Here is a 13,840-nt window from a genome sequence, read left to right on the forward strand (position 1 = left end):
AAAAAAAAAATAAATAAATAAATGGTCTCTATTTTTATTTCTAACTATGTGTCCCTGGTGCAGTCTTTGGAAGGGGGGTACACAAAACTCAGGAGTCAGACAACCTCTGACCTCAGATTTCTACCCAAACCACTATCTCAGCCTGGCTTTGGGAAGAGGCAGCTCCCACCCAGACTGAGCACCAGAGCTGCATGGAGGCTGAGACCACCACTTTGTGAATGCATTGAAATTCATATGTGTGTATAGATAATCACTTCTGTGCTTGTGTCTACATGATAACTTTGCAATATGTTGAGCAGTTCCTATTTCTCCCTTTTGCACACCAGTAATCAGACTCGGTCCAGTATTACCTTCCCATCGAAGACGCTCTAGCTGGCCAGCTTCCATCTGTGCAGCCCTGCTGGTTGAGGCAAACCCCCTGACCCAAAAGGACAGAAGTCAAGGATAACCAGACTCACTGGGCCACAGGCTCTGAAACACTCGTGCCAACCTTGGCCTCAGCCTCATGGGCGTGTTTATTCATGAAACCCTAGTCCTTGAAGGCTTTGCTCCTGGCTTTGCAAAGTGCTGAGCTGGTACCTTTCACTCGTCACTTTACTGCCACTGTCCCTGCTATCCCATCCTGGCACCCATGCCTTGACCCCCTCCTCAGTCACTGTTGTGTAGGAGCCTGACCTCTAGGTCCAGCTAGCAAGAGCAAGCACCTGCACTTTGTCAAAGAGCAAAGACCTGGAGGAGACAGAATGTAGCTGAGGATCGGGATGCATCCCAGCCTTCCTCTTCTATCAGGCTCCTCCTTACTCAGCCTTGGTCCATGTGGCATACTACCATCATACATGCAGTGCACAGGCACACCGGCCCACACATGCTCCAGCCACCAGGAGTCCTCTTGGCATAGCCTACAGTGCTACATGAGCACAAGAAGAGGGTGTTCATGAGATCTGAGGTTAAACTTTCAAGGTGTGGCTTTTTAAAGATTATATTGGGCCAGGCATGGTGGTGCACACCTTCAATCCCAGCACTAGGGAGGCAGAGGCAGGTGGATCTCTCTGAATTGATACCAGCCTTGTCTACAAAGCAAGTCCAGTACAGCCAAGGATACACAGAGAAACTGTCTTGAAAAACAAAAAGCAAATTAACAACAACAAAAAAAATGTATTATTTCTATTTATGTATATGCATGTGTGTCTTTGTGAGTCCATGTGTACATTAAAACTCCTGGAACTGGCTTTGCAGCTGTTAGTGAGCCACTGGTGTGGGTGCTGGGAGCTGAAGCTGGGTCTTCTGTAAGAGCAAAAGTTACTTTTAAGTCATCTCTCCACCCTAGAAGCTGAATTTTTTAAAAATCTTCTTTTTATGTGTATGGGTGGTTTTGCCTGATGAACGTCTATGCACTACTTACATACAGTGCCCATGGAGGCCAGAAATGAGCATGTGTTCTTCTGGGACTAGGTTATACATGGTTGTGAGCTGCGTGCCATGTGAGTGCTTAGAATTCAACCTTGGTCCTCTTGATGAGCAGTCAGTGCTCTTAACAGTTGAGCTATAGCTCCTGCCCCTGTATTTTTTAAACAGTGTTGTTGTTGTTGTTGTTGTTGTTGTTTTACATTAAATGCTTGCAAACACACACACACACAATCTGAGAGTGTGAACATATTCCACAAATGAGCATGTGAGGTCAAAAAAGAACTTAGAGGAATTGGTTCTCTCTGTCTACCATGTGAGTTCAGAGACTTTCTGACTTTTTTTTTTTTTTGACATGATCTCATGTAGCAAAAGCTAGCCTCAAATGATTGTGTAGCTGGTCTAAACTCTTGATCCTTTCTCCTCTAACTCCTAAGCTGGTTCACAGACACGTACTACCCTGTTAGGCCGAGGCTAGACCCTTTCCTGCATAAGGGACAAGAAAGTGAGTGGCATTGTCTGAACTGTAACAAAGCATGCAAAAGGCTAGGGAATGGCTGGCTATGTCCAGGAAGTGATGAGAAAACATGGAACCAAGTTGATTCAAGTTGTGAATCCTACTGTAGGATCTTTAAGTTCAAAGAAGGAAGAGCTGAAGTGCTTGCTGGGAAAGGGGCACTGTCCACACTATCCCAGGAGAACACCAGCAAGCTAAGACCAGACAAATCATCTCAAGGCCCAGGAGCTGATGGATGGGAGAGGAAACCAAAGCCATCCAAAAGAACCTAAGGTACCATTACACCTCTTTCCTGGTAGCTTACTATCAATTGGACCCAGATCTTCTGCCTACAAATATTTGCCAAGAGTGTCACTTTGTAGAACTGGAGAAGGAGTGACACTTCATGCCTGAGTCAGCACAGCACAAAGGAGGAAGGCTGTGAAGGACAGAGGCTCCTGGGCTCCGTGGTGAGAGCAGAAGTGCCCCCCCCCCAGAGTCTGGGCACTGCCCTCCCCAAGATGGGGACTTCCACACGGCCAGAAGGCTCTTAAAAATATTTTATTGGTACATATTTATTTTAATTTTTAAAATACTAATTTATTTATATATTTATTTATAAGTGTTCTGTCTTCAGACACATCAGAAGAGGGCATTGTATCCAATTACAGATGGTTGTGAGCCACCATGTGGCTGCTGGGAATTAAACTCAGAACCTCTGGAAAAGCAGTGCTCTGAGCCATCTCTCCAGTCCCTTATTTTAATTTTTTGTTTGTTTGTTTGGTTGGTTTTGGTTTTTGAGACAGAGTTTCTCTGTATCGCCCTGGCTGTCCTGGAACACACTCTGTAGACCAGGCTGGCCTTGAACTCAGAAATCCACCTGCCTCTGCTTCCCAATTGCTGGGATTAAAGGCATGTACCACCACACCCGGCTTTAATTTTTTAATTAAGTGTGTATGTGTACAGATATGTGCATGTGAGCATAGTGCATGTTTGAAGAGGGCATTTGATTTCCTGGAGCTAGAGTTAAACAGGTGGTTGTGAGCCACTTGAGGTAGGATCAAGATACTGGGAACTAAACTGTGCCCTCTGGGGAGTACAGGGTAATTTCTCATAGCTGAGCTATCTCTTCAACCCCTGGATGAGTTTTGTTTAGTTTTTAAATTACATTTATTTGTTTGTCTGTTTACATATATATATATGTGTGCATGCTTGCTAAGGGAGGTCAGAGGACAGTTTTCAGTTCTCTCCTTCCATTGTGTGAATCCCAGGGATCAAATTCAGGTTATCTCAAGTCCTCGGGCTTGGCAGCAGGAACTTTTACAAGCTGAGCCATCTAACTTACTGTGACCATGTTTAAAATAACTAGCATCCTCAAACCTCAACAAAAATCAAATCCTCACTCCAGTTAAAGACTCACTTTCTGGCCTGGCCAAAGCTCCTGGGTCTGTGCCCAGAAACACCCAGAACACAGGCTGTTTCTACACCACACACACACACACACACACACACACACACACACCTCAGAGTCCAATGGTCTGACTCTGTAGCCTCTAAACAAGATGTTTGCTGTGCCCTGAAGAACATGCTTCCCCACGAATTATCTCACCTGTTCTTCAGTGTGTCACCTCTCCCAGTCAAGTCATTCCTGACACCCTGACCTGACATTCACCCATCATGGAATTCTCTGTGATTATAATAACAAGATGAATAGAGAGATCATAAGACAGATTACCTTAGATATGTATGACTCTGCCGTCACCATCCCTGAATCTATTGTCCATGTGGAAAGCTGGAGAAAAAAAATAAAGGCTTCTGGGCTGACAGAAGGCTAGGGGTGTGGTATGGAAGAGGAGCGCTTGCCTTGCTTGCAAGCAGGAGAGGCAAGGCCCTTGGTTCCATCCCCAGCACTACAGGCTGTGGGCAAAGAGAGCAGACCTGTCCCACCTCTTCTCTGTTCTCAGTCCTGCCATCTATGTTCACAACAGCTACAAACGTGCCTCTGTTCCCTGCCCCACCCTCTGTTCTGTGATCCTGAGATGGGTGCTAGGAATGTACCTACAGAAGAGTCACTGTCCTTGACCCCACAGACACAGGGACAGTTGGGAAACAAGTGAGTGCAACTGGTAAATGGATTGATAGAAACTGAGGGCTCCTGTCCCCACAAAGGCTAGCTGATCTGCTGGATATTGGCCCTGGTGACCTGCCTGCCCTCTTGGACAGCAAAATCACAGGATGATACAAGCCCCACGCTGTATTGGCCTCTAGGGAATGTCAGGTGACAGAAAAGAAGAGGTGAGATGGCTGGAGTTGTTAGTAACTGAGGCCATCACCACTTCAGGACCCACACCTCACAGGCACAACCAACTAGAGAACATAATGTACGGCCTAGTCCAGAGCCTCAAACCTCAAACTACCAGCCTTTAGAAGATATTCATTTGCACTTGCGCTCTCTCTCTCTCTCTCTCTCCCTCCCACCCCCCTCTCTCTCCCCTCCCCCTCTCTCCTCCTTCCCTCCCTCCTTCCTTTCCAAAACAAGGTTTCTCCATGTAGCCCTGACTGTCCTGTAGATCAGGCTGACCTCCAACTTGAAAAACCAAAAAATAGAAAATAAAAAAAATAAAAGTGTCACCACCGACCGACCAGCTTGTTTCGTTCTATTATCTTATATGAAAGATTTCTAATTTCTAATTTTTTTATTAGAGAATGTAAATAGGGATTGGGGATGCAGACCTAGCTTTGATAGAGACTGGAAGATAAGAAACTCAAGGCCATTTTTGGCTTTTCAGGGATCTCAAGGCCAGCTGGACTACGTGAGACCTTGGCAAGAATCTGTTGGACTGTTGAACAGTCCTGGGAGTCGGTGGTGCCATGCAGGGTGCTTAGGGAACCAATAGCATTGAGGAAGACTGGTATCTGGTTGATTGCAGTTTGCAGGGTCTGCCATGGAGTCAGAGCAGATGCTGGAGGGACAGACACAGGTTGCAGAAACCCCTCACTCTGAGTACGGGCTCACAGACAGCGTTGAGAGAACAGTTGAAAAATGAGAAGATTAATGCAGAAAAGTCATCGAAACAGAAGGATCTACAGTCCTTGCCCACCTGTGCCTACCTGGACCAGACAGTTGTGTCTATCTTATTCCAGGGACTTGCTGTGCTCGCAAAGGGAAGACCACCAAATCCCATCGAGTTTCCAGCATCTTATCTTTAAAAGACAAGGCACAGTTTGAAGATCGAAATTGGTTTCTTGGGAAGAAAAGAAACATTTGGTTGCTACTGTAGACCTACATGATTACAAGGCAGCTTTAATTGCCACGTTTCCCCTCCCCACTCTGGATGTCTAAGAACCATCAGGACCACAGAACTCACTTCTGGAGTTTCAGGAGAGAGTATATCCCTGTCTGATTTAGTCATCATACTTATTTAATGAGTATCATCTATGCAATTTTTTTTCTCAGATTGTCTTTTACTTTGTTTTTTAAAAGACCTTCAAAATAAACTGTTAAGACACCTTAAAAAAAAAAAGAATCTATTGGAGCTGAAGTCCAGCTACTTTTTGGATAGAGGCATGTGAGTCCCATCAGGGTGTAGGAAATCAATCGTTCTGGCTTTCAGGGTGGTGTGCATTTACAGTTCATCAATCAGTAACAGTAGCAGGCACACTAGAGCTCGCATCCCCAGCAACAGGAAGCTATTTGCTTTGGTTAGAGTTGAAAAGTTACAGTCTGCTACACAAGCGAGCCCTCTAAAAGGAAGGTAGGGAACTGGGGCCCCAGGAAGAAAGGGGATTTCAGATGGGGACTATGCTGGATGATGAGCAGGAGAGACTGTCACTCACGCTCTGGAATGTCAGCTTATGGGGGAAAGAGGGTAAGAATTTTTTGTGATTTGGAACTATAAAAATTGTTATTTTGAGGGCTGTGGAGGTGCATGCCTTTAATCTCAGCACTTGGGAGGCAGAGTTATAGGATCTCTGAGTTCAAAGCCAGCCTGGTCTACAGAGAAAGTTCCAGCATAGACAGGGCTACATGGAGAAACCTTGTCTCAAAACAAACAAACAAACAAACAAACACAAAACATACTGTTTTGTGCTAACTTGCTGCCAGTTCTCTCTCTCTCTCTCCCTCTCCCTCTCCCTCTCCCTCTCCCTCTCTCTCTCTGTTATTTTAATTTTTTTTCCAAGATAGGGTATATCTCTGTATAGCCTTGGCTATCCTGGAACTCCCTCTGAAGACCAAACTGGCCTCAACTCAGAGATCTGATTGCCTCTGCCTTTCAAGTCCTAGGAATATTTTGCCTTTTCTTGAGGTTGACATCTGACTTGCAAAGTTGAAAATCTCTGCTTCAATTTTGCTGCTGAGTCTAGCGTTTTCTCTCTTTCTCTTTCCTCTCCCCTCTGTCTCCCTTCCCATGGCTACTTCCTTGGCCTCCTTCCTTGGGGCCAATAAACTTGCCCACCCTAGAGCAGTTTCCCAATAAACCTGCATTTATATATATTTTAATCTGGCTTGAGTTGACTTATTTCACCGGCAGAGAAATAACTTAGAAGTAAGTAACTCATTTGGGAACAGAAAGATCTAGAGTCTCTATGGGGGCACCCAACACCTATTCAAATCCCCCCAACATCTCCCAGGAGTCTATTGGGCATTAAGGTTGGCTCACCTGTGCAGGGAAGCCAGCAGAAGCCCCTAGGAAATAGAAAGGGACAGCCCCAGTCCCCCCACACACACAATGATCCCCATAGTCCCCACCTCTCACCAATATCACGTGACAGCACTCACAGCATTTGCGATTGATCCTGACCCCAGTTCTGCCCCCTGCTTTATGAGCCTGGTGACCCACCTGTAAACATGGTGTTTATGATAGCAAGCATCCCCACTCCTGACATGGTTGCCTGCCCATGGAAGCTGAAAGGTGTCTGGGGAAGGGAGGGTAACTAGAGTGGTGAGGAGAGGGCTGAGGAAGAAAGAGGAAGCACAGAGAGGAGGAACAGATGACACAGAACTTGAGCGGGTCTCAGGAAACAGCATGGTTTGTTTGTTTTTTAATACACTTGTCTGTCAGGGGCTGGCTGGAAAGGGCTTGGGACTCTGTCTGGGCTGCTAAAGTCACTGCTGACCCCAAGCAAAGTCTTGGTTTCTAATTATGGCACCACAGAAGGAAGATGGGTCAACAGGTTCTTGCCACTGAGCGTGACATGACTTTAGTCCCCAGGACCCACATGGACGAAAAGGAGAAGCAACTCCAGCAAATTGTCCTCTGACCTCCACATGCATGTCATTGTGCCACCCAACAAATAAACAAATGTACAGTAAGAAGAGGAGCGATCGATGGTGGCATGCTCCTGTAGTCCTAGCACTCCAGAGACAGAGCCAGGCAGATTGCTGAGTTCAGTTTGGTCTACAGAGGGAGTTCTAGGACAGCTGGGGCTACATAGAGAGAAACCCTGTCTGGGAGGGAGGCAAAGACAGGGGATAAAAAACAAAACAATACAAAAAAAAAAAAAAAAAAAAAGAGGAAAGGAAGTCTTGTACTTCTTGTTTTTGTTTTTTGTTTTTTTTTTAAATCATGCAGGATTTTTATTTGAGATTTATTTATTTATTACATGTAAGTACACTGTAGCTGTCCTCAGACATCCCAGAAGAGTGAATCACAGTTAATTACCGATGGTTGTGAGCCATTATGTGGTTGCTGGGATTTGAACTCATGACCTTTAGAAGAGCAGTCAGTGCTCTTAACCACTGAGCCATCTCTCCAGCCCTGTTTTTTTTTTTTTTTAATGGGCATTAGTGCTCAGTCTCTGTGTGTGTCTGTGTGAGGGCATCAGATCCCCTGAAACTGGAATTGCACACAGTTGTGAGCTGCCATGTGAGTTTTGGGACTTGAACATGAGTCCTTTTGGAAGAGCAGCCAGGGCTCTTAACTGCTGAGCCAGCTCTCCAGCCCAGGAAGTCCTGTTTAACCACACGGTTTATTATGAATGGACTCAAAGCCAGGCTTAGGGTTGCTTCTTCCTTCTGGTGTGTGATTTATCTGGTTGAGACAAGATCCTGCCGTGTGGATGTGCCTAACTCACTGCCTCCATCTCCTGCTCCAGAAGCCTTCACTGTGGACTCCTTTGCCCGCACAACCTTTTACTCTCTGCTCAGGGACCTGTCCGTACTCTCTGTGTTCATCTCCATCTCCTGCAAAAAAAGAGGCTTCTATGGTGAAAACTGAGAGATGATTGGGTATAAAGATAAGAAGTTAGGAGGCAGGCTGAGAGATTGGGTATAAAAATAAGAAGTTAGGAGGCAGGCTGGGTGTGGTGACACACACACCTTCCATCCTAGGAAGGTGATCTGACCCACAAGCCAACTCCTCCTGAACCCCACCAGGTGTCACTTTCACAACTAGTGGGCCTGAAATGTGTTTTGTTTGTTTGAGTGTTTTCCTTTTTGATCTACTGGAGATGGAGCATGGGCTTTGCGAATGCTTTACAGTGTTCTGAAAATGTTTATGTAAAAGCCACGGTTAGAAATAAGTGGGAGGAAATCAGTCTTTGTTGAGCAGCTTTGTCTTTCATTTTTACCTTACATAAAGCAAATTGTTAACAGAAATCAATCTGAGAAGTCCTGTTCAACCTCAATGACTCCCCTCCCTTTCAGAGGGGATGGGGTGACATCCTCAATCTGCTCCATCTTCATCCCAGAGCGAGCAAAAGCTCTGAGGGATGACTGGGCTCCAGGTCTTGGTCCTGATTCCCCTCTCGTGGCCGGAGTTTGATAATACACAGGGCAGTGATGCCCAGCTCCTTGCACCTGGGAGGCCACATGGCTTCATATAATGAGGACTCATCTAATCAGTCTTTACTTTCCTTGCTAGAAATCCATAACATGGACAAAGGTAACACCCAATACATCTGTCCCTTGGCCTCTTGAGGTCCCAGGCTGATGACTTACTCTTCCTTCTCCTTTCAAGGTGCTATCTCTCCAGAATTCTCCCTGTTAAATATGGTTTTCTTTTTAATGATTTATTTATTATTTTTATTTTCTGTACAGTGGTGATTTGACTGCAAGTATATTCTGTGTGAGGGTGTCAGATCCTGTGGAACAGGAGTTACAGACAATTGTGAGCTGCTACGTGGTGCTGGGAATTGAACCCGCATCCTCTGGAAGAGCAGCCAGTGCTCTCAACTGCTGAGCCACCTCTCCAGCTCCTGAGCAGCGTTTTAGTCTACTTGTTTTTCCAGACAAAGTTTTCTCTGTGTAGTCCTTCCTAGTTGTCCTGGTCACTTTGTAGACCAGGCTGGCTTTGAAATTAAAGATTCACTTGCCTTTTCCTCTGAGTACTGAGATTAAAGGCATGTGCCACTATGACCAGCTGTTAACAGTTTTAAGGAAAACAAGTGTGTGTGTGTGTATGTGTGTGTGTGTGTGTGTGTGTGTGTGTGTGTGTGTGTGTGTGTGTGTGTGTGTAACTGAGACCCTGTTGAATTCCCAGCAGTGACAGCAGCTGGTTCCCACCATCCTGAAGCTGAAGGCAGGGTCCACCAGATCACTTCTCCCTTCTAGCTTCCAGGGGAGAGGACTCGGAGGAGCAGGGGCCAGCATGCAAAGTGAGCAAGCTGTTCCCACCGAGCAGCAGCCAGGGCTGACCCGCCCGAGATCAGCAGTCTTAAGCAATCCATTAGGAATCCGGAGCTGTGCCTTTTCTGCTGAGTCAAGGTCCGGGGCTGTGTGACGCTGAGTCACGGTCCCGAGGTCTGTTTTCGCTGAGTCATGGTTCCCGTTGCTCCAGACTGAACCCTTAGGGGCGGAGTCCTGGCAAGGAAAGCGGACGTGCTGGCGCTGGCGTGGCATGGCCTCTCTGTGGGCTGGGGATAGTTCAGGCTCAGATACAGACAGCCCTTAAAGGCAGGGAACTATAGAGGGACATGGAGCAAATAGTTTATATAACATGTGTTTACAGAATCTTTAAAAAGAACCACTGTTAGAGGATCAACTCGAAGCTACCAGATACCTTGCCTTTATATTAATAAGTTAGTTTGAAATAACCATCCCCAAGTATGCCTTTCTGCCTTGTAAAAATGGTGTGTGTGTGTGTGTGTGTGTGTGTGTGTGTGCGCTGGAGGGCAATTGAATGAAGGTCAGAGGATGACTTTGTGAAGTCAATTATCTCTTTCTACCTTTTCAAGGGTTCCAGGAATTGACCTCAGGTGGTCAGGTTTGTTCTACAAACATTTAACCCCAGTGAGCCATCTCCCCAGCTTTTGGCACAAAGATTATTTTGTGTTAAAGGCTTAAAGAAAAAAAAAAAAAAAAGACAGGTTCTCATTATGTAGCCCTTACAGGCCTAGAACTCAGTTATCTCTATCTCCTATGCACTGGAATTAAAGACACCACCAATAAATAATAAAACACTTAGTTAAAAAACAAACAAGGCAAGGCATGTTGGCTTACACCTGTAACCTTGGTGTTTGGGAGTCTGGAGTCTAAGGCAGAAGGCAAGTTAGCAAGTTCAAGGCTAGATTTGGTTTAGAGGGTGAGAACTTAGCCAGCCAGGACTACAAAGCAAGACCCCTTTTCAAAACTTTTATGTGTCAAAACAAACCACAGCCGGGCGTGGTGGCGCACGCCTTTAATCCCAGCACTCGGGAGGCAGAGGCAGGCGGATTTCTGAGTTCGAGGCCAGCCTGGTCTACAAAGTGAGTTCCAGGACAGCCAGGACTATACAGAAAAACCCTGTCTCGAAAAAACCAAACCAAACAAACAAACAAAAAACACCGCAAAACAAAGACAGGAAATCCAGCTTCCACATGGCGGAAACTACTCACAGGCCAGGAGGAAAGCAGGAGGTCAGGAAGTAGGAGTTAAGGTAAGGATTCTGTGTGAGTTCTGGTACGTGGGTGGACACTTTCTTCCTGATGATGCTCCTTGTCTTGTTACAGATCCCCTCCATCTTAGCCTAACTCAGCATAGTCATGCCTGGCTCCAAGATGCTCCTGTCTCTGCTTCCTTGGGTGTTCCTGTTCACACTCATTCGTAGTCACTCACGTGCGTACACTCTCTCCCTGTTGATGTCACATGCACTTGCATACTTTCTCCCTGCTAGTCAATCCTATCACTTAACTCCCAGACCCGGCTGAAAGCTCTGGACCCAGGGCACTTTGCCTCCACTTACAATATAATGAACCACACCAGTTGTTTGCAGTTGTACAGGAGTGCGGAGAAACTATCATCTGAGCATGACTTGGTAGAGAATTTAAGTGGTCTGCAGTGTACTCTTTGGTGAGGAGAGGGGCAAAGGGGAACACAAATAAATGGGAGAAAACTCTACCCATAAAAAGGTGTATAGAAACCAGGCAGTGGTGGCACATGCCTTTAATCCCAGCATTTGGGAGGCAAAGGCAGGCAGATTTCTGAGTTTGAGGCCAGCCTGGTCTACAGAGTGAGTTCCAGGACAGCCAGGGCTACACAGAGAAACCCTGTGTTGACAACCTTCGCCCTCCACCCCCCAAAAAGAAATGTGTATAGAAATTCCTTGGTGATGGTATTTGTTCATTTGTTTTTGTTTTCTTGCTGCTTTTCTGGACATTTGAAATCACTTCCCAAGAAAGGTTTACTTTTCTGTGTGGGATAGAAGTATAAGAGGCCCCCAGGCCTTAACACTACTTAGTCCATACGGAAGTAGCATCCAGACCATGGAACTCAGCACGTAGATAACAAGCACCACAAGTCCATAGGGCTGCGAAAGTCTCGAAATGTACGAACCTTGCCTTTTAGCTTCTGTAGCTCTGCTTCTGGCTAACTGTTCTTGTTAACTTTAGTGTATCAACCTAGAACATGGTCTTTGTGCTTAAAAGCTCAGCCTAAGAAAGGTTAGCCTGGAGTTCTGAACACCAGAGTAGTCACTGACCGGCTAATAAAGACTTTTTATTGGCTTAGACCCACAACTGGAGGTGGTGCACATGTGACGGTCAGAAGGCAACTCTATGGAGTTGGTTCTCTCTGTCCATCTTTCCATGGGTTCCAGAGAGAGCAAACTCAGTCATCGGGCTTGCTCTTTACCCACTGAGCCATCTTGCCAGGTCAACTCAAGAAAAGAGACAGAAGGAAGCTGATATTCATAACTGTGGTGGAGGACAAAGCTGTGCCGGATACTAGTGACTGCCCCACCCTAGTGCAGAACCCTTTGGAAATTCTACCTTAGAGAAACACTGGCTGGAAGGGCGAAAGAGGAACTGGCTCTCTCTGACCATAATGGACATAATGGACACTTCCTTGTTCTTCCCCTGAGCTATGCCCACTTGCAAGTTTCTTACAGATCCTAACTGACCCAGCCCTCCCCACATGCCCTTAAGTGGATGCTGTTTTTACTTCACATTTTGTCAAATGAGGAAATAGAGGCTCAGGGGGTTCAAGTGCACATGGTTATTTGTTGGGATCTTGCTTTGAGTGGCAACTGTTGCTTGAAGTCCATTTTATTAGCCAGTTTACATTGTCCTAGTAGTCCCTCCTTCAGTACAGCCAAGTAGAGCCAGGACTTTGGAGCTATAACCGGGTTCCAAATGGCAATATGATCCTTGTGGTCTGGATATGCAAACACCAGACCTCCAGCCTGTCTGATGCTGAGGGAGGCCAGATGATATTTGAAAAGGGTGTAGCTCTATCTATACCCATAACTGTTTAGGCCCAGGGGGTTGCTGTGAATATGCAGGAGGCCAGGCACATCTGACTCCAAATTTTAGGTGTGTGGCCTCCTGCTAGGAGTTGAGCTCACATTCCAAGCTTCCTACATTAAGTATGCAGACAATGCCTATGTGGTACCAGCAAGCTCTGGCTTAGAAAGGTGATGCCCAAGCCAGGCGGTGGTGGCACATGCCTTTAATCCCAGCACTTGGGAGTCAGAGGCAGGCGGATTTCTGAGTTTGACGCCAGCCTAGTCTACAAAGTGAGTTTCAGGACAGCCAGGGCTATACAGAGAAACCCTGTCTCGAAAAACAAAACAAAACAAAACAAAACAAAACAAAACAAAGAAAGAAAGAAAGAAAGAAAGAAAGAAAGAAAGGTGATGCCCATGCCATCTTGCTGCCCAATATTGCGTTGCTCACAGCTGGGTGGGGTGGGGTATCTGGGACACATGGACCTGGAAGGCAGGCCCCATAAGATGACTGGGGATAGGAAAGAGCAGGAAGGCTTCAGCTGAATCTCTAACTTCATGGAGCTATAACTGAGCTGTAACAAATGTTACATATTTACAAAGCCTGGTAAGTTCAGGGCCAAACTCTGTGTAATCATTCAGCCAGCAGGGTTCTGAGCACAGTCATCACTCCTCAAGGTTTTCTTACCTTGGTGAGCCCTGCCTTCTACCAGGTGACACCCTATCTGATTAACTTACTTGGCATTTTCTATTTTTATTTGGTTTATTGTATGTTATATATACATTATCTTATGCTCAATATATATATATATATATATATATATACACGTTCTTATCTAAATGGAATTATGGAATGAGTTCCCTACCCCCTTTCCGGAATTTTTTGACACAGGGTCTCTCTTTGTAGCCCTGGCTATCCTGAAACTTGCTGTGTGTTCAAGGCCAGCCTGCCTCTGCCTCCAGAGTGCTGGGATCTTTTTGTCTTTATCCAGCATAGCTATCTTGAATACTTGGGTGTTGATGTGTTAGTCAGTAGTCATTTCTGTTTATAGTATTCATGTTTATCCAGTGACCTGCTGAGGAACATATATGTTATGTCACTGTGAGACTATGACAGATAAAGATGTCATGAACAACCTTGGACAATCTCCATAATCTGTGTCCCTGTTTGGGCAGAAGGTGTGTGATTAGAGCTTAAAGAAACTCTATCAGAGTGGTTTGGTCTAGAAACCATTTCCCTTTGCCTCCTATGCTCCCTGGCTGGACATAAAGCAACAACAATAAAAACAAATGAAACTGT

At 45.8% G+C, this 13,840-nt stretch overlaps 1 pseudogene; it reads left to right on the forward strand.

Moving 5' to 3' along the window:
* Positions 1–4,839: 4,839 nt before the first annotated feature.
* LOC110300854 lies at positions 4,840–5,181 on the forward strand (annotated as a pseudogene).
* The last annotated feature ends 8,659 nt before the right edge of the window (positions 5,182–13,840 follow it).

The sequence above is a fragment of the Mus caroli genome, chromosome 8 (assembly GCF_900094665.2).
Source record: "Mus caroli chromosome 8, CAROLI_EIJ_v1.1, whole genome shotgun sequence".
Classification (NCBI taxonomy): Eukaryota; Metazoa; Chordata; class Mammalia; order Rodentia; family Muridae; genus Mus; species Mus caroli.